The 5683-nt window shown below is 41.8% G+C and overlaps 1 non-coding gene across 1 annotated transcript; it reads right to left on the reverse strand.

The window, feature by feature from the left end:
* Window positions 1-677: 677 nt before the first annotated feature.
* Window positions 678-785, reverse strand: LOC112773439 (small nucleolar RNA R71). Its single transcript, XR_003187989.1, has one exon. It is a non-coding gene; the product is annotated as a small nucleolar RNA R71 (small nucleolar RNA).
* Window positions 786-5683: the final 4898 nt, after the last annotated feature.

The following is a 5683-nucleotide window of genomic DNA, read 5'->3' on the forward strand; positions in this document are numbered from 1 at the left end:
TCCATCCGTACAGTTGTGTTTCTTCCTTTACATCACATTCTTTGTCTCCCCCTCTTTTCTTCCACTCACACAGGGATCCCTATACTGTGGTATAAAGGATCTCTATTATTATTATTATTTTTCTGTGCCTTCTTCTTTGTCATATGAGCAGGAGCAAGGATAAGAACATTCTTGTGGAAGCAGATCCAGAACCTGAAAGGACTCTGAAGAGAAAATTAAGAGAAGCTAAAATACAACAATCCAGAGAAAACCTTTCAGAAATTTTCGAACAGGAAAAGGAGATGGCAGCCGAAAATAATAATAATGTAAGGAAGATGCTTGGTGACTTTACTGCACCTAATTCCAATTTACATGGAAGAAGCATCTCCATTCCTGCCATTGGAGCAAACAACTTTGAGATGAAACCTCAATTAGTTTCTCTGATGCAGCAGAACTGCAAGTTTCATGGACTTCCATCTGAAGATCCTTTTCAGTTCTTAACTGAATTCTTGCAGATATGTGATACTGTTAAGACTAATGGAGTAGATCCTGAAGTCTACAGGCTCATGCTTTTCCCTTTTGCTGTAAGAGACAGAGCTAGATTATGGTTGGATTCTCAACCCAAAGACAGCCTGAACTCTTGGGATAAGCTGGTCACGGCTTTCTTAGCCAAGTACTTTCCTCCTCAAAAGCTGAGCAAGCTTAGAGCTGATGTTCAAACCTTCTGACAGAAAGAAGGTGAATCCCTCTATGAAGCTTGGGAAAGATACAAACAGTTGACCAAAAAGTGTCCTTCTGACATGCTTTCAGAATGGACCATCCTGGATATATTCTATGATGGTTTATCTGAGCTATCAAAGATGTCACTGGACACTTCTGCAGGTGGATCCATTCACCTAAAGAAAATGCCTGCAGAAGCTCAAGAACTCATTGACATGGTTGCTAATAACCAGTTCATGTACTCTTCTGAAAGGAATCCTGTGAGTAATGGGACGCCTATGAAGAAGGGAGTTCTTGAAGTTGATACTCTGAATGCCATATTGGCTCAGAATAAAATATTGACTCAGCAAGTCAATATGATCTCTCAGAGTCTGCATGGAATGCAAGCTGCATCCAACAGTACTCAAGAGGCATCTTCTGAAGAAGAAGTTTATGATCCTGAGAACCCTGCAATAGCAGAGGTAAATTACTTAGGTGAACCTTATGGAAACACCTATAACTCAACATGGAGAAATCATCCAAATTTCTCATGGAAGGATCAAAAGCCCCAACAAGGCTTTAATAATGATGGAAGAAACAGGTTTAGCAATAGCAAGCCTTTTCCATCATCAACTCAGCAACAGACAGAGAACTCTGAACAAAATGCTTCTAATTTAGCAAATCTAGTCTCTGATCTATCTAAGGCCACTGTAAGTTTCATGAATGAAACAAGGTCTTCCATTAGAAATCTGGAAGCACAAGTGGGCCAGCTGAGTAAAAGGATCACTGAAATCCCTCCTAGTACTCTCCCAAGCAATACAGAAGAGAACCCAAAAGGAGAGTGCAAGGCCATTGACATAAGCGCCATGGCCGAACCTATGAGGAGAGGAGAGGACGTGAATCCCAAGGAGGGAGACCTCCTGGGACGTCCAGTGATCAATAAGGAGCTTCCCTCTGAGGAACCAAAGGAATCTGAGACTCATCTAGAGACCATAGAGATTCCATTGAACCTCCTTATGCCCTTCATGAGCTCTGATGAGTATTCCTCTTCTGAAGAGAATGAGGATGTTACTGAAGAGCAAACTGCCAAGTTTCTTGGTGCAATCATGAAGCTGAATGCCAAATTATTTGGCATTGATACTTGGGAAGTTGAACCTCCCTTGTTCATCAATGAACTAAGTGATCTGGATCAACTGACATTGCCTCAGAAGAGACAGGATCCTGGAAAGTTCATAATACCCTGTACCATAGGCACCATGATCTTTAAGGCTCTGTGTGACCTTGGTTCAGGAATAAACCTCATGCCCCTCTCTGTAATAGAGAAATTGGGAATCTATGGGGTGCAAGCTGCTAAAATCTCATTAGAGATGGCAGACAGTTCAAGAAAACAGGCTTATGGACAAGTAGAGGACGTTTTAGTAAAGGTTGAGGGCCTTTACATCCCTGTTGATTTCATAGTCCTGGATACTGGAAAGGAAGAGGATGAATCCATCATCCTAGGAAGACCTTTCCTGGCCACAGCAAGAGCTGTGATTGATGTTGACAAAGGTGAAATAGTCCTTCAATGGAATGAGAACTCCCTTGTATTCAAAACTCAAGGATCTCCCTCTGCAACCATGGAGAGGAAGCTTGAAAAGCTTCTCTCAAAGCAGAGTCAACCAGAGCCCCCACAGTCAAACTCTAAGTTTGGTGTTGGGAGGCCACAACCAAACTCTAAGTTTGGTGTTGAACTCCCATATCCAAACTCTAAGTTTGGTGTTGAAGAGTCTCAACAAAGCTCTGCACATCTGTGAGGCTCCATGAGAGCCCACTGTCAAGCTATTGACATTAAAGAAGCGCTTGTTGGGAGGCAACCCAATGTTTATCTAATTCTTATTTTTATTGTTTTTCATGTTTTCTTAGGTTCATGATCATGAGGAGTCACAAAATAAATATAAAAATTGAAAACAGAATCAAAAACAGCAGAAGAAAAATCACACCCTGGAGGAGCATCTGTCTGGCGTTCAGCGCCAGAACAGAGCATGGTTCTGGCGCTGAACGCCCAAAATGGGCAGCTTCTGGGCGCTGAACGCCAGAACAGGCATGGTTCTGGCGTTCAACGCCAGAAATGGCACACAAATGGGCGTTGAACGCCCAAAATGGCCACCAACCTGGCGCTGAACGCCCAGAGTTGGGTACAAAGGCATTTTTACATGCCTAATGGGTGCAGGGATGTAAATCCTTGAACACCTCAGGATCTGTGGACCCCACAGGATCCACTCAGGATCTGTGGACCCCACAGGATCCCCACCTACCTCCACTCACTTCTTCTCACCACTCTCTTTCACACAACCCCATAAACACTCTTCCCTAAAAACCCCTCACTAATCACCTCAATCTCTCTTCCCCACTAAACCTTCACCACTCACATCCACCCACTCTTCCCAATAAACCTACCTCATAAACCCCACCTACCTTCAAAATTCAAAACCAATTTCCCACCCAAACCCACCCATATGGCCGAACCTTAACCCCCCCTCCCTTCCCTATATAAAGACCTCCATTCTTCATCAAATTCACACAACACACCCCTCTACACTCCTCTTGGCCGAAACCACATCTCCCTCTCCCTCTCCATATTCCTTCTTCTTCTTCTTCTATTCTTTTGTTTATTGCTCGAGGGCGAGCAATATTCTAAGTTTGGTGTGGTAAAAGCATAGCTTTTTTGTTTTTTCATTACCATTGATGGCATTTAAGACCAGAGAATCCTCTAGAAGAGGGAAAGGGAAGATAAAAGCTTCCACATCCGAGTCATGGGAGATGGAAAGATTCATCTCCAAAGCCCATCAAGACCACTTCTATAATGTTGTAGCCAAGAAGAAGGTGATCCCTGAGGTCCCTTTTAAACTCAAAAGAAATGAGTATCCGGAGATCCGACATGAAATTCAAAGAAGAGGTTGGGAAGTTCTAACAAATCCCATCCAACAAGTCGGCATCCTAATGGTTCAAGAGTTCTATGCTAATGCATGGATCACCAAGAACCATGATCAAAGTAAGAACCCGGATCCAAAGAACTATGTTACAATGGTTCGGGGAAAATACTTAGATTTTAGTCCGGAGAATGTGAGGTTGGCGTTCAACTTGCCATACATGGAAGAGAACGCACGCCCCTACACAAGGAGAGTCAACTTTGATCAAAGGTTGGACCAAGTCCTTATGGACATATGTGTAGAAGGAGCTCAATGGAAGATTGACTCCAAAGGCAAGCCGGTTCAACTAAGAAGATTGGACCTCAAGCCTATAGCTAGAGGATGGTTGGAGTTTATTCAATGCTCAATCATTCCCACTAGCAACCGGTCTGAAGTTACTATAGACCGGGCCATCATGATCCATAGCATCATGATTGGAGAAGAGGTGGAAGTTCATGAGATTATACCTCAAGAACTCTACAAGGTGGCTGACAAGTCCTCCACTATGGCAAGGTTAGCCTTCCCTCACCTCATTTGCCACCTATGCAATTCAGCTGGGATTGACATAGAGGGAGATATCCTCATCAAAGAGGACAAGCCCATCACTAAGAAAAAGATGGAGCAAGCAAGAGAGCCCAGTCATGGAGCTCAAGAGGCGCAAGAAGCTCACTTCCATGAGATCCCTGAGATGCCTCAAATGCACTTTCCTCCACAAAATTATTGGGAGCAAATCTACACCTCCCTAGGAGAATTGAGTTCCAATATGGAACAACTAAGGGTGGAACATCAAGAGCACTCCATCATGCTGCATGAAATAAGAGAAGATCAAAAGGCAATGAGGGAGGAGCAACAAAGACAAGGAAGAGACATAGAAGAGCTCAAGGACATCATTGGTTCCTCAAGAAGGAAACGCCACCATCACTAAGGTGGATTCATTCCTTGTTCTTGTCTTCTCTGTTTTTCGTTTTCTATATTATGTGCTTATCAATGTTTGTGCCTTTATTACATGATCATTAGTAGTTAGTAATTTTGTCTTAAAGATATGAATGTCCTATGAATCCATCACCTCTCTTAAAAGAAAAATGTTTTAATTCAAAAGAACAAGAAGTACATGAGTTTCGAATTTATCCTTGAACTTAGTTTAATTATATTGATGTGGTGACAATGCTTCTTGTTTTCTGAATGTATGCTTGAACAGTGCATATGTCTTTTGAAGTTGTTGTTTAAGAATGTTAAATATGTTGGCTCTTGAAAGAATGATGACTAGGAGACATGTTATTTGATAATCTAAAAAATCATAAAAACGATTCTTGAAGCAAGAAAAAGCAGCAAAGAACAAAGCTTGCAGAAAAAAAAAAATAGGGCAAAAAAAAAATTAGAGAAAAAAAAATAGAAAGAAAAAGAAAAAGCAAGCAGAAAAAGCCAATAACCCTTAAAACCAAAAGGCAAGGGCAAATAAAAAGGATCCCAAGGCTTTGAGCATCAGTGGATAGGAGGGCCTAAAGGAATAAAATCCTGGTCTAAGCGGCTAAACCAAGCTGTCCCTAACCATGTGCTTGTGGCGTGTAGGTGTCAAGTGAAAACTTGAGACTGAGCGGTTAAAGTCAAGGTCCAAAGCAAAAACAAAGAGTGTGCTTAAGAACCCTGGACACCTCTAATTGGGGACTTTAGCAAAGCTGAGTCACAATCTGAAAAGGTTCACCCAATTATGTGTCTGTGGCATTTATGTATCCGGTGGTATTACTGGAAAACAAAGTGCTTAGGGCCACGGCCAAGACTCATAAAGAAGCTGTGTTCAAGAATCATCATACTGAACTAGGAGAGTCAATAACACTATTCGAAATCTGAAGTTCCTATAGATGCCAATCATTCTGAACCTCAATGGATAAAGTGAGATGCCAAAACTATTCAAGAGGCAAAAAGCTATAAGCCCCGCTCATATGATTGAAGCTCTGTTTCATTGATAGTTTGGAATTTATAGTATATTCTCTTCTTTTTATCCTATTTGATTTTCAGTTACTTGGGGACAAGCAACAATTTAAGTTTGGTGTTGTGAT

Source organism: Arachis hypogaea, chromosome 18, assembly GCF_003086295.3.
Source record: "Arachis hypogaea cultivar Tifrunner chromosome 18, arahy.Tifrunner.gnm2.J5K5, whole genome shotgun sequence".
Taxonomy (NCBI): Eukaryota; Viridiplantae; Streptophyta; class Magnoliopsida; order Fabales; family Fabaceae; genus Arachis; species Arachis hypogaea.